Below are 14,101 nucleotides of genomic sequence, written 5' to 3' on the forward strand. Positions count from 1 at the left end.
GGGCCTGAGGGTGCTGCACCCAGGCCCTGGGTTGTCAGGACCCTCTCCTGAGGCCCGCTAGAGGTCTGCGCCCACAGACCCGGTGAGCACAGAGCAGGGCCAGAGGAAATGTGGACAGTGGGTAGACGGGAAGCTCAGCTCCCCTCACCAGCAATCAAAGAAGCGTACATGGGTTACCTGTCACACTCACGACATTAAAAAGGCCAATACTCACGCTTTTACGGGTCCTGAAACAAATCTGCTAGAAATCTGTTTAGACTTATAATATTATTTTGAAAGGACTTTCCCAGGTTTCTCAGTAGTAAAGAATCTTCCTGCCAAGCAGGAGACTTGGGTTTGACCATTGGATCGAGAAGATCCCCTGGAGAAGGGAATGGCTACCCACTCCAGTATTCTTGCCTGGAGAATCCTGTGGACAGAGAGGAGTCTAGAAGGCTACAGTCCACGGGGTCACAAAGAGTTGGACACGACTTAGCGAATAAACAATAACAAGAATTATTTTGAAAACTTCATACTCTCTGGCCCACTAATTCCACGTCTAGAGACTCTTTCAAAAGGGAAAGATGACAAAACAGCCGTATGATTTGTAATTTATGTAAAACCATTATCATTGCCAGGTTAGGTATAAAAATTAAAAAAGTAACAATGCAAAAGTCAAATTAGGGGATCAGTTATATTTTGGTAATTCTGAATGATAGTAAGCTAGGTAGACAATAACATGAAAATTTTATAGGACTTTAATAGCATGAGAAACTTTTTCTGATGAAGGATTATGTGATAATGAGAAAATACAAACTTAATACATATTGTTATGATTCAATCAGGGTGGGCACACACACATTTTTAAAAGGATACCCTAGAATGCTGAGTGTGGTTATCTCTGTAACTGCTAGGTATAGCTTTTACTTTCTTCCTTATAATTATTTGTCTTTTCCAAATTGACATTATATTAAAGTCTGTTACTTTCAAATCAGAATAAACACAGGTGTTAGTTCTTTAATCCACATCAAAGATACACTCTCTTCTTCATTCATCATGTTTATCAAGTGCTGACTCTATGGTCAGAACTAATAATCACAGGTGTTACCAAGATGGTCAGTCCACAGCGGGCGAGCCTCCATAGAGCCCTCAAGTTCACAGAGACGGTGAGAGCTGGGTCCACCCAGGGACAAAGAGCCCTCAGGAGCCACCTCTTCTTATAAAGAGAGGCAGGTCTGTCTGTGAGCTACACTGGCATGCGCATGTTTAAGCAACCAGCCCCAGGGTGTGTCAGCTGACCTCACCTCCGTCCGCTTCACACGTGCCTGCCTGGGAAGGACTCCAGGCACCTTAGGTGGACGTTTATATTTTTAGAAACAAAACTGATCAACAGCAGGCACAAGCAGTGTCTGCCTCCACTTTCAGAAACCCAACTCTAACTTCCCTGGGCGGCATCTCAGACTCCCTCCCCATCTCATCAGGCAGCCCCCCTCCTCCTTCCTGCGATGCAGACGGTCCTCTTTTCCCAGAAGACCTGACTGCGCAGAATGGGAGCCAGAGACCTGAGTCTGAAATCCAGCTTCACCACTCACAGGTTGTATGACCTTGAGCAAATTACTGAACCTCTTCAAGCTCAGTTTCCTCATCTGAAAAGTGGGCACAAGACCATGCCTCTTTCAAAGAAATGGATTTTGAGTGTTCATCAATTAGAGTAAGTACTTCATGAGTTCTCATTGTTTCTGGGCCCCCTGGTACAGAGGGCAAGAGGCCGTGCTGATAAACCACACTTTGCAAAAGAAGAGAAAGGCCCTGATATGTGGCTTTTTCCAGATGCTGTGCTGTAAACACGGCCACCATCAACCGTTTCAAGCTACTGATGGCTTACCTGGCTGGCAAGATTCCCGCATCTTTAACAACTGGCTTTTAGGGTCTTGTGAGCTTCTGCTCTCTATCTGTCCTGGGAGGACCCACTGAATTCTGATCTTCATGGGCTCACGGTTTGATGGCGGAAAACCAAGAACAATTAGTACAGTGATTTAATATCTTTCTGTCCCACCTGTAAGCTTTGTGACAGCAAAGACAATTTTTATTTTTAGGAAACTTTTTCTTACCATGTGATCTTCAGTCCTGGCAAATAGGAAGTTACCTAATAACACATGTTGAATGAATGAACAAATGTCTCCAACAAAAAACAAAATGATCTAACGTTGGGTTAAATGTTGAGATGCAGAGTAACAAGAAGAAAGTCTTTTCAACAGGTGGCCTCTCAGAGGAAAATATATTTAAGAATTAAATGAAACAGTAATTCTTTTTTTTTTTTTTTTTGGCCGCGCTGCATACCTGCAAGATCTTAGTTTCCTCACCAGGGCTTGAACCTTGGGCCATGGCATTGAAAGCACCAAGTTCTAACCACTGGACCTCCAGGGAATTCCCTCAGTCTTTTCTTAATATTTCATGTGTCGGAGTCCAGCCTCTCCTGGAAAGCTTTCAGCCATGAGGAGCTCCCTGCCATACAGAATGAGGTTTTCTACTTTAGGGGGACTCTGAGGGTGTGGGACGAGGTCTGTGGAGTTGATAGGAGAGAAGAGACTCCACCTCTGCTAAGCACCTACTATGTATATGCCAGCCACCCCGGGCACAGCATTCTGTCCATCACCTCCCTGCGTCCTCCTAATATGGGCATGACTCACTCTCCTCATTTTACACCCAAGGAGACTGAGGCTCTGGGACACTGAGTCACATGCTTGACTCACGGCATGCTCAAACCTGGCTCTCGCCTCGGGCCACCTGATGCCTGGCGCACAGAGCCCAAGCCCAGCACCACTGGGGTGGGCACTTCCTGTGCCACGTCTGCCTGGACAATGCCCCTCACCAGCGGGACGTGCCTCTCTGAGAGGCCCTGGATCTCTGAGGGCCCCGACGGCAAACTCAAGCCACCTTGGGTGATATCCGGGGACTGAGGCGCTTATTAGGTGCCCCGAATGCCCTCGTCTATTGGCCTTCACCCTGTCACATACTCCTCAGCACAGGCAGTAGAGCTCGTGGTGAATGAGCAGTCAGTCCTAAAGGAAGTCGACCCTGAGTGTTCATTGGAAGGACTGTTGCTGAAGCTGAAACTCCAATACTTTGGCCACCTGATGTGAAGAACAGACTCATTGGAAAAGACCCTAATGCTGGAAAAGATTGAAGGCAGGAGGAGAAGGGGACAGCAGAGGATGAGATGGTTGGATGGCATCACTGACTCGATGGATATGAGTTTGAGTGAACTCCGGGAGTTGGTGATGGACAGGGAGGCCTGGCATGCTGCAGTCCATGGGGTCACAAAGAGTTGGATACAACTTAGTGACTGAACAACAACAGCAAGCATTGGTTGAATGGACAAAGGCACGTCCCTTGCAGGGACAGGTAAGAAAAGTTGGACCCAGAACCTGAGACACCAGCTCAGGTCCCAGGAGCTCAACCCCACAGGAGGCCACATGTTCTCAACCATGTCGGATTTGCCCCCAACCTGGACACAACTTAGCTACTGAATAATGAACAAAGTCCCCAGGGAGACTGGGCCCAGTGAACTGTGTTTAAAAAAGGCAGATATGGAAGCCTCGGGACCTGGGTTACTCATTAAATTTTATTAAATGCTGATATCGCCAACCCTCATACATCAGCCAAGGGTGCTAAGTCATCAAAAGGCCGAGGCAGACAAACAAGAGCCTTACTGATTAACCAAGCCCTGCTTTCCAGGCCTGCCAGCTGCTCAGCCTCCCTGGCTGTCTCTCCTCCTGCTGGTCCTGGGGCCTCAACTGCCATCTCTGACCTGGCCCTCACACTGGCTCCAAGTTAAAGACACAGACATTCAACCTGCTGTGCTTAGTTGCTCAGTCATGTCTGACTCTTTGTGACCCCGTGGACTATAGCCCTGCAGACTCCTCTGTCCATGGGATTCTCCAGGCAAGAATACTGGAGTGGGTTGCCATGCCTTCCTCCAGGGGATCTTCCTGACCCAGGGATCAGACCCAGGTCTCCTGCATTGCAGGCAGATTCTTTACCACCACATTCACTGGTAAACTCACAGGTCTTCAAAGTTTTCATGAATAATACTTGCAGAGAAACAGAAAAGTGGGAAGAGAAATGACCGTCAAGAAAAGCAAACAACAAAAACTGAAATGAAATTCTGGAATCGTCTAAAGTCCCCAGGGCTCTGTCTTAGCTGATGGGTATATGATTTACTGTGACTGCTGTGAAAAATTGCCACCAACAGGAGCATAAGCTTCCCAGGTGGTACAGTGGTAAAGAACCTGCCTGCCAATGCAGGAGATGCAAGAGATGCAGGTTCGATCTCTGAGTTGGGAAGATCCCCTGGAGGAGGAAATGGCAACCCACTCCAGCATTCTTGCCTGGAGAATTCCAAGGATAGAGAAGCCTGCCAGGCTATAGTCCATGGGGTTGCAAACAGTCAGACATGACTGAGCACAAGGCAATCGAATTAACATGGGCTTAAAGCAACGGGACTTGGTTATATTACAGTTCTGGGGGTCGGATGTCCAAAATGGGACTGTGTTTCTTCTGGAGGCTCGAGGTGAGAATCATCAGCTTGAGACTGCCCACCATTCCTCGAATCAGGGCCTGCATCACCCTGCTGCCCACATCCCCATCTGGGACTCCGTCCCTCCTGCCTCCTTCTTCTCAGGACCCTTGTGACCACCTGAAGCCAGCTGGATGACGCAGGATGGTCTTTCCATCTCAAGGCCCTTAACTTAATCACATCTGCAAAGTCCCTCTCACGTAAGGTAACATGTTCCCAGATTCCGGTTGCCAGCATGTGGACCTCATTGGGGACGGAGGCCATTATTGGGGGTGAACAGTGGGCTTCCCTAGTGGTTCAGTGGTAAAGAACCTGCCTGTCAATGTAGGAAACATGGGTTCAATCCTTGGGTCTGGAAGATTCCCTGGAGAAGGAACTGGAAACTCCAGTATTGTTGCCTGGGAAATCCCATGGACAGAGGAGCCTACAGTCCTCAGGGTTGCAAAGAGTCAGACTTGACTTAGTAACCAAAACAACAGAAACAAGTATCAACAGTGGGTTTGCACTCTCTGCACTAATCACATTGTCCTAAGGACATCAAGCTTCCCGCTGACCCACACACAGAGGCATCCCAGAATTTCCCTGCTTAAGGGATTGTGTGCCAGGGCCGGGAGGAGCCCTCCCTCAGGGTGACAAGGTGAAGCTTGCTCTGGGGGCTGACACTCGCGCTGCCAGGCATCGCCGCCTCTGGGCACATCCTCACCCTTGGATGCTGACGCAGCTCTGGCTTCTATTTTCAGCCAGGGCTCCTCTCTCGGCCTTGACTTTAGAACCAGACTTGGCCACGCCAAGGTCAAGAATAACTGGACAAATTACTCCTGCCTCTGACTCTCTGTTAATGAAGCATCAATGCCATCCCTTCCCCAAAGCTGTTGTGAAGACAAAATGGCAAACTGCAATTCAGATCACTCAGACGCCCGTAAAGGTCTCCTTGCGCTTTGGAATGAGGATAAGATCTCTGAAGAACAGCTCGGATTCTGGCATTCCCTACCTGACATGCTCCAGAAGCTTCCAGAAGCACTTAGATTAAGATCAAGCTCTCTCCCAAAATCTCCAGGAACCACATTGTCCAACCCCTACCCACCTCTCTCCTCTTGCCCCAAATCATCCCCACCAGCCCGCTTCCACTTCCTTAAATACATCAAACCCACTTCTGGGATTTGTCCGTCTTCCCTGTCTCTCCAGCACAGTCTTCCCCAGCTAAGTGAGCCACTGTCTCTCGCCTTTGGCACTTAGCCCAGATCCCATCTCTTAGGGCAGATCAGAGTCATTTCCCGCGCTTCCTCCCCATCTGAGCACCATGCTGCTTTCCTTCATCACACGTGTCACGTTCCTCCTCCTCCTGGGCACCGAGCTGGACCACACCTCCCGCCTTCCTTGCAGTGAGCCATAGTCGGGTGACTGTCCTTGCCACCAGTGTCACGTATGTGGCAGTGATGCCCTCGGTCACATCACTCAGTTATACAAACCTCCTGCATGGTCCTCGCTGCTCTCTCTGTCCCTGGCTGTAAGGCCAAGTACAGAGCATCCAGTGAGGACAAGTACAGAGGTCCTGGCAGAGGGGGATATAGGGGTCACATGCTAGTGAAGACTTCACCTGCTAATCGGAGGAGCCCTGATAAACACCCACCCCAGATTTCTCCATGAGTAAGAAAGTCCCATTGTTCTAAGCTGCTGAGATTTGGGGTTGTTGGTCAACCCTGATATTTTTGTATCTGCTTCCTTGCTGATTGCCCATCTCACTAAAACGTCAGCTCCAGGAGCGCAGGGTCACTGGCTGTCCTGGTTCCTGTTGTCTCAGCTCTGAGCACAGTGCCTCTGACACAAGGTAGGTGCACAAACTAAGCTTTTTTTGGATAAATAAATACATGACTTGTATTTATGTTGAGTTGTCGGATATTATGAATTGTCAAGTTGCCCTGACTCTGCTTTCTAAACACTCTATGGAAATCCAATGCCCACCTCAAGCTTTTGCAAATTCTCATGGACTTGGGCTCAAAGGTTCAGAGTTTTGGCATTTGCTCCCCTTTCCACTGCACTATTCAAGTCTGAGTGTCTTCATTTCCTCGCATTCAGTTTGACAAGTCAAGCATGGAACCCCATCTCTTTCTGTGCACACACACACACACACACACACACACCAGCCCAGGGTTAGAGGGGGGCAGAGGATGACATTCATCTAACTAAAGTTAGAGGGGGGCAGAGGATGACATTCATCTAACTGAAGTTAGAGGGGGACAGAGGATGACATTCATCTAACTGAAGTTAGAGGGGGGCAGAGGATGACATTCATCCCAGTGCAATGCATGCAGCATCCAAATGAAGTCAAAGACCCATTTTTCCTTTTGGGGCCCCTGTGCGGCTGCGCCCAGGTACTCTCCCTGCCGTATCTCTCTATACGTTATTCTCACTGCCTGGCCCTTTCCTGGTTGTCTTTTTCCTCTTCTTCCTCTCTTCTCTCTCCTTGGGGCAGATTGTGCTTTTATCCCCAAAGCACTGCAACACCATCTCCCATCCCTTCAACTCTGTGACTCACCATCCTCTTGTCAAGAGGTCCGTGCCCTCTTGACTCTGAGCAGGTCTGTCTGTAACTGCTTCATCCTGATACAAGAGGGAAGTTATGTTCATGACTTCTGAGTCCAGGACATTATAGGTGATGCAGCTTCTGCCTTGTCCCCTTAGACGCCTGCTTTTAGCAACCTGCACTGATATGTAAGAGATCCAGCTCCCCTGGGGCCACCGTAGTCTAAAGAAGCCCAGCCCACGTGGAGACACCGTGACGCTGGCTCCGGTCTCCAGCCCCAGCTGAGGCTGCACTGGTCCCGAGTCGGGGAGCAGAGGTGCCTTTTGATGTTCTCAGCTACCTGATGTTGAGACAGCCCATTCAGCCAAGTCTTCAGCCACTTTTCTATGCTCCACCCCACTTTCTGACCCACAGAATCCATGAGCATAATAAAACTGTGGTTTTCCGTTACCAGGTTTGGGGCTGCTTTGTGCTTCAGCAATAGAGCAGATCTCCCTTCCCAGATCTCCCAGACGCTTAGGGCTTTTCTTAAGCATCCTGTTGTGTGCGTGCTCAGTTATTTCTGACTCTTTGCGACCCCATGGACTGTAGCCCACCAGGATCCTCTGTCCATGGGATTTCCCAGGCAAGAATACTGGAGTGGGTTGCCATTTCCTACTCCAGACAATCTTTCCAACCCAGGGATCAAACTCGTGTCTCTTACATCTCCTGCACAGCAGGCCAACTCTTTACCACTGAGTCACCTGGGAAGCCCAAACATCCCATTAGCCAGGTCTTTTATTGTCCCAGTCTCTGCCCTCGGGGCCTCTGATTCCACCCTGAGTGGCTTGTTGAGGTGTTTTCCTGAACAAGACATCTGGGATGTGTTCTGATGCCAGCAATTAAGATGGCAAAGTGTTTTATCTCTGTTAAGTTTCTGAGTGCTTGGCATCTAGAGATGCTGAATTAACGTTAGTTTTGAATTCTGTCTTCTTCTTTGAACTCCTGGGGAGCTGGAAGAGCAATAGAAGGCTGGGGTAAGGCAGCAACTTCAGAATTCCAGAAATGTGCCCCTGGATCACTCTGGATTCAGCATTCAAATCAAGCAGGAAACAGCAATGAAAGAGCCCTTAGCAGGAAGTTTAATAGAGGACATTTAATGCATGCTGCTAGGTACAACACTGTAGGAAGAATTTAAGAGGCCTTCCATACAAGGCAGCTAGATAAAATATATGATGACCAGTTACATTTAAATTTTAGGTAAACAAGATTGTGTTTTTCCATATAAGTATGTTTCATGTGATATTAAGGAAAACTTACTTATACTAAAAAAAAAAAAAAAAGATGTATTGTTTATCAGAAATGTACATTTTTAACTGGGCTTGCTATATTTTTATTTCTTAATTCTGGTGAACTCTACTCACAGGGAACTTTGAGGCCTCCTGGAGGTTGGCAATAGGAGGAAGCATTCCTTCCTTGGGCTGAGGCATAAAAAGGAGGGGCTATTACCAAGGCCCAGGGGTTGATGCTGCCCCCTGGAGCTGGCACCCTGGCAGGGACTTCCTCGCTGGGGCTGAGACCAGAGAGGGCATTTTGCCTCTGCAAAGATGCTGCTGGAAGCAGAGGGACAAACAGCATAGCTTCCTCCTTCTTCCCTCCCTCCATCCCCTACCAGTGCCTCCTGTTGGCTGAACCCAGCTGGAAGTTACTGGCAAGTGAGCCTGGGAAGTGTAGTTTGCAGGGGTCAGCCCTCTGGGCCACAAGCAGAGCTGACAAAGGAACAGTGTCTACACTCTACAGTTCACCATATTTATCAAAATACGTTAGACTTCTTTCACCATTTCTTGAGCTCTCACAATGTTCGTGGCACCATATTAGGCAACTCTTAGACCACATGTCTTTCCATTCCTGAGCAAATTATGAGGAAGACACAATTCTTTTCCACATTTTACATATGAAGACATCAAGGCACGGTGAGATTAAGAAATTTGCCCTAAATCGCACATAAAGTATCCGGCAGGGTCAGATCTTTGCTACATCAGCAGGAGGCACTTCAGTCCTGTGGGCGGGTTGGGGGAAGGACGGGAGTCAGAGAACCACAGCAATATCAATTCATCATAGACTCTTTGAATCTGGAAGGGGCACCATCTTGATTTACATCCATTGGCTTTGGTTAACACTGTACCTGAAACATCTTATTGTTATTTGTTGTCATTTAGTCATTAAGTCAAGTCTGATTCTTTGCAGTCCCATGGACTACAGCACAACAGGCTTTCCTGTCCATCACCAAATCCCAGAGTTTGTTCAAACTCATGTCCATTGAGTCAAAGATGCCATCAACCATCCCATCCTCTGTCATCCCCTTCTCCTCCTGCCCTCAATCTTTCCCAGCATGAAGGTCTTTTCCAGTGAGTCAGCTCTTCACATCAGGTGGCCAAAGAACTGGAGTTTCAGCTTCAGCACCAGGCCTTTCAATGAATATTTAGCACTGATTTCCTTTAAGATTGACTGATTTGATCTCCTTGCAGTCCAAGGGACTCTCAAGAGTCTTCTCCAACACCACAATTCAAAAGCATCATTCTTGGTCTTCTTAAAGACATCTAATCCATTAGTTCTTCCATTCCAACACCCCAAACTCACATGTTGGCAGCCCAACATGGTAGAAAACAGCAGAATGTCATAATTAAGAGTCATTAATTGAACTTGGACTCAAAGGGCCAATTCAAATCCTGGCTCTGCCATTTATTAGCTCTGTGACTTTGGGCAAGTTACTGAAGCCCTCTGTCTCTCGTAAGAACGTAAAATGGGGCTAATGATGATGACAAAGACAATGGTGGCAATGATAATGATGTCCTCTACATTGCAGATGGTATTGCTGCAGGAAGAGTCAAGGCTGCCTCTATGAGTAACTTTCCAGCAGCAACCCTGCCTGTAGATATGAATGTTCAATGAATTTATCCACGAGGGACACCCATATAGCATCTAGGCCATAGTCTGCACCCAATAAACATTGGCTATTGTTATATTAGAATCAACTAAGTGTGGGACAGTACAGAAAGCTAAAAACTGAAAGTGAAAGTCACTCAGTTGTGTCTGACTCTTTGTGACCCCATGGAATACACAGTCCATGGAATTCTCTAGGCAAGAATACTAGAGTGGGTAGCCTATCTCTTCTCCAGTGGATCTTCCTGACCCAGGAATCGAACTGGTGTCTCCTGCCTTGCAGGCGGATTCTTTACCAACTGAGCTGTCAGGGAAGCCCCTAGAAAGCTAAAGCCCCTGTGAACTGTGTGGTGAGGGAGGTGAGAAGTGGCGGGGAAACACACTGTGTTAGCAAGCTGCCCTGCATGCTAATTAGGGCCCCGTTGTTATCCCTGGGGGGCAGAGGACAGAAAAGACCTGCTGTGGCTGGAAAATAAACATCAGGACTGGGAAGGAGTTAGTCTTAGAGGAAAGGACCCCAGAGGAGGAAATGTCCAGGGTGTGGGCTTGGAGGAGAAGCAGAGATAGGAGCTGTGAAGCGGGGAGTGGGGGTGGTGGTGGGGTGAGATGTGGGCACAAGAGGGCAGGTGGCAAAGAAGAGGGCAGAAGGGCTGATGCAAGATGCAGAGGCTGGAGAGGTTGACAAGGAGCATGGGTCTCACAGGAACTCTGGCTGTCTTCATGGTAGGAAGACTTTCCAGTTGACAACTTGCTTGGGCAGGGAGGGCAGGAGGGCGGGAGGGAGCAGGCTTGGTGCCAGGTCAGTCCCTGTTTTCCATCCCCACTCAGCCATCACTGTGTTGCCCTGAAGCTGTCAGGCCAGGTAATTTACACAGAGGGCCCTGGGTCCTGGTCCTCACTGAACGCCTTCACTTGGATCCATTGTGGATATGAACAGAGACGTTCAAGCCCAAAGAAGGACAGCGATGCTGTGTGCTGTGGGGCCTCAGTGAGTCACTGCACGTCCCTAAATGTGGAGCTGGTGGCCTCTTCTCCTGGCTCTATGCAAGGATTGTGATGCGTGATTGTGGACACGAATGTATAAGCAAAAAGAATCTCATTGGATAAGACCCTGATGCTGGGAAAGACTGAAGGCAAAAGGAGAAGGGAGCGACAGAGGATGAGGTGGTTGGATGGCATCAATGACTCAATGAACATGAGTTTGAGCAAACTCTGGGAGATAGTGAAGGACTGGGAAGCCTGGTGTGTTGTAGTTCACAGGATCACAGGGAGTGAGACACGATTTGGCAACAATTTAGACACTATTCCAGGATCTGGAATACTGCACAATATTCCTGGGGGCCCCTGATCTTAGCACAAAGTGTCCCCATGTTCTGTCCATCCCCTTTCCATCCCAGGTGGATCCTTCCAGGTGGTGTGTCTTGGTCCAGAACTCTGCCAACCTGAGTCTTTGGCCTTGGGACAGCCCCATGCATCCATCTGTATGCCCTGGGATCTGAGTCTCATTGAGGGTCAGATTAGGGGAGGACTTCTGGGATCTGGACCCCCAAGGCCTTTACTTATGGCCAAAAGGACCAGGGTCAAGGGAGAGACAGAGGGATCCTATGGGGTCTCCAGTGGGCTGGGAATGATTCAGGGAGGGCTCTCCTACATTCTCACTTCTCACCCATCCTCCACCTTCTGCTTCATCTCTTCCATTTCGCTGCCCACCTGTCCCACCAGCATTATTCCATTCAGCCAGCACTGACCAAGCACCTGCCGGGCACGGTGAGAACACGAGGAGCCCTCTGCCCACCCCCTACCAAGAGCTGCCCAGGGGGCGGAGGTGGACAGGAAGGCAAAGAAGCAATTTGCTGTGGAATAAGTGTGTTCCTCTGAAAGTAGAGGGTCATCCTGGGGGCTCTGGAAGCCTGGTGAGACACGAGATGTGGGCGCCAGGAGGCAGGGGGCGATGGATGCTCCAGACAAAGCTGAGAGGCCAGCTCATGACTTTCCAGTGGTCCAGAGGAGATGCATGGCAGCCCCGCCAGGAGGCTGCACAGCTGGAGGTCGGGGGCGGGGCTGGGACCGGGCATAGGTCATGGGGGCGACCTGGTTTCCCAGGGACTCAGAGCCCCGGGGAGTATGAATCTGACCGGAGGCATCACCTGAGCAACCGTGCTCTGTCTAAGCTTCCCGCTCTCAGCCGTGCCTACGTGCGTCAGGACAGAGAAAATTCCACTGTTGACGCAGCAATGACCTGGAGAGGTTGCGCTGTGCGTTTTCCACCTTGATTCGGAAAGTTTAGCTGGTAAGGGGAAGCCACGTGTGGGGACAGGAAGTCACATTTCCAGGACGTGCCTGGAGTCACAGCTCTATTTCTGGAACAATCTGACTGGCTCCAATTTCTTTAGGAAATTCAATGAAACCCTGCAAGGCCAGTTTTCTCTCTCATTGTTCCTGGTCCTGACGAGCCCTCCCTGCTCCTTCCCGGCCCCCATCGCAGAGGCCTGGCTGTGGGGAGTGTGTGACCTGGCCGCCTTCCTTCAGGGCTTTGAGAGGAATCCCTTACGCTCTGAGGACACGGGGCTGGAGGGCTGCCCAGAGACTCCACCCAGAGGGAGATCCTGCCTCCCTAATCTCTGGCCGTGGGCCCAGCTCTGCAGACACAAGCCCCTACTGTGTGTGTGCTCAGTTGCTCAGCCATGTCTGACTCTTTGCGGCCCCAAGCACTGCATCCCGCCGGGCTCCACTGCCTGTGGAATTCTCCAGGCAAGGATACTGGAGCATGGTGCCATCTCCTCCTCCAGGGGATCTTTCCGACCCAGGGATCAAACCCATGTCTCCTGCATTGGCAGGTGGCTTCTTTACCATTAGCGCCACCTGATAAGTTTCCACAAGGCCCTAGAGGCTCCCAGAAAGCCAGACAATCAGGGAATCCTGCTCTGATCTTCCTCCTGCTGCCAAGACCCTCTTAGATGCCGAGCAAGCTTGTATACCCACATCCTGTTGTCCACATCCATGAAAAGGGGTTATTAACTCATATTCTGTCCTCTTCCTAGGACTTATCAAATGAGAAAATATAGGAAAACAATTATTGATTATTATTTAAGATGATATCTGTATTTAATTTTTTAACTTCAGTGAAATCCAGATTATACGTAAGTAAGCATTTTAAATTATACCATCCAGTGCTGCTTTTGCCATGGTGTGCGATTACCACTAATGAGAAGCCCATGCACCGCAACCAGCGAGTAGCCCCTGCTCACTGTGACCAGAGAAAGCCCGCACACAGCAACAAAGACCCAGCGCCAATAAAAATAATTAAATTTAAAAAATTTTAAATTAAAGTATCCACGTTACAGAGGCAGAATGGACAGGGTGTGGGGACACGGGATGGCTGCGGTGGGTGAGAGATGGGGAACCCCAGGGGAGCTGCCTTGCACATCTGTTTTGCAGACAAGAGAGGCCGATGGAGTCCCCAAGAGCAGAAGCAAGGAAGGAAGACGAAGGATTTGGTTTGGGTCTGTGGAATTTTAAGGGCCATAGCAGAGAAAATATGCAGGAGACAGATGGGTACGTGGGTCTGAAGGAGGAGAAAGAAAAAAGAGAGTGGTGGCACTATCAGCGAGGAGCGGCGTGACTGTGATTTGTAGGAAGAAGACCAAAGAAGGCCTCTCAAAAAACCCAGATATTTGAAGGTGAAGTGGGGGATGTGGAACCTGCAAAGGGCCAAGACGGAATCAGAGAGGAATGAGGTGGCTCACAGCAGCCACACGAAGAGCGTCGGGTCTTTGAAGACTCCTACTATGCCCTCAGGACCCAGCTGGGTGTGACCATCTCTTTTTGGAGCTGCCCCAGTCCTGCTGCACCCCTCCAGCTCAGTCTGATCAGCACTCTTGACCAAGGTAAAAATTAACCTTCTGGCAGCTCCAGGCATTCCCTGCATGGGGCTGGCCCTTCTGTGATGAATCAGCCCACCAGGGTCACCTCTAACATGCCTGAGTGAGTGAGTGAAGTCGCTCAGTCATATCCGACTCTTTGCGACCCCATGGACTGTAGCCCAGCAGGCTCCTCCATCCATGAAATTTTCCAGGCAAGAGTACTGGAGTGGGTTG

The sequence above is a fragment of the Bubalus bubalis genome, chromosome 15 (assembly GCF_019923935.1).
Source record: "Bubalus bubalis isolate 160015118507 breed Murrah chromosome 15, NDDB_SH_1, whole genome shotgun sequence".
Lineage (NCBI taxonomy): Eukaryota > Metazoa > Chordata > Mammalia > Artiodactyla > Bovidae > Bubalus > Bubalus bubalis.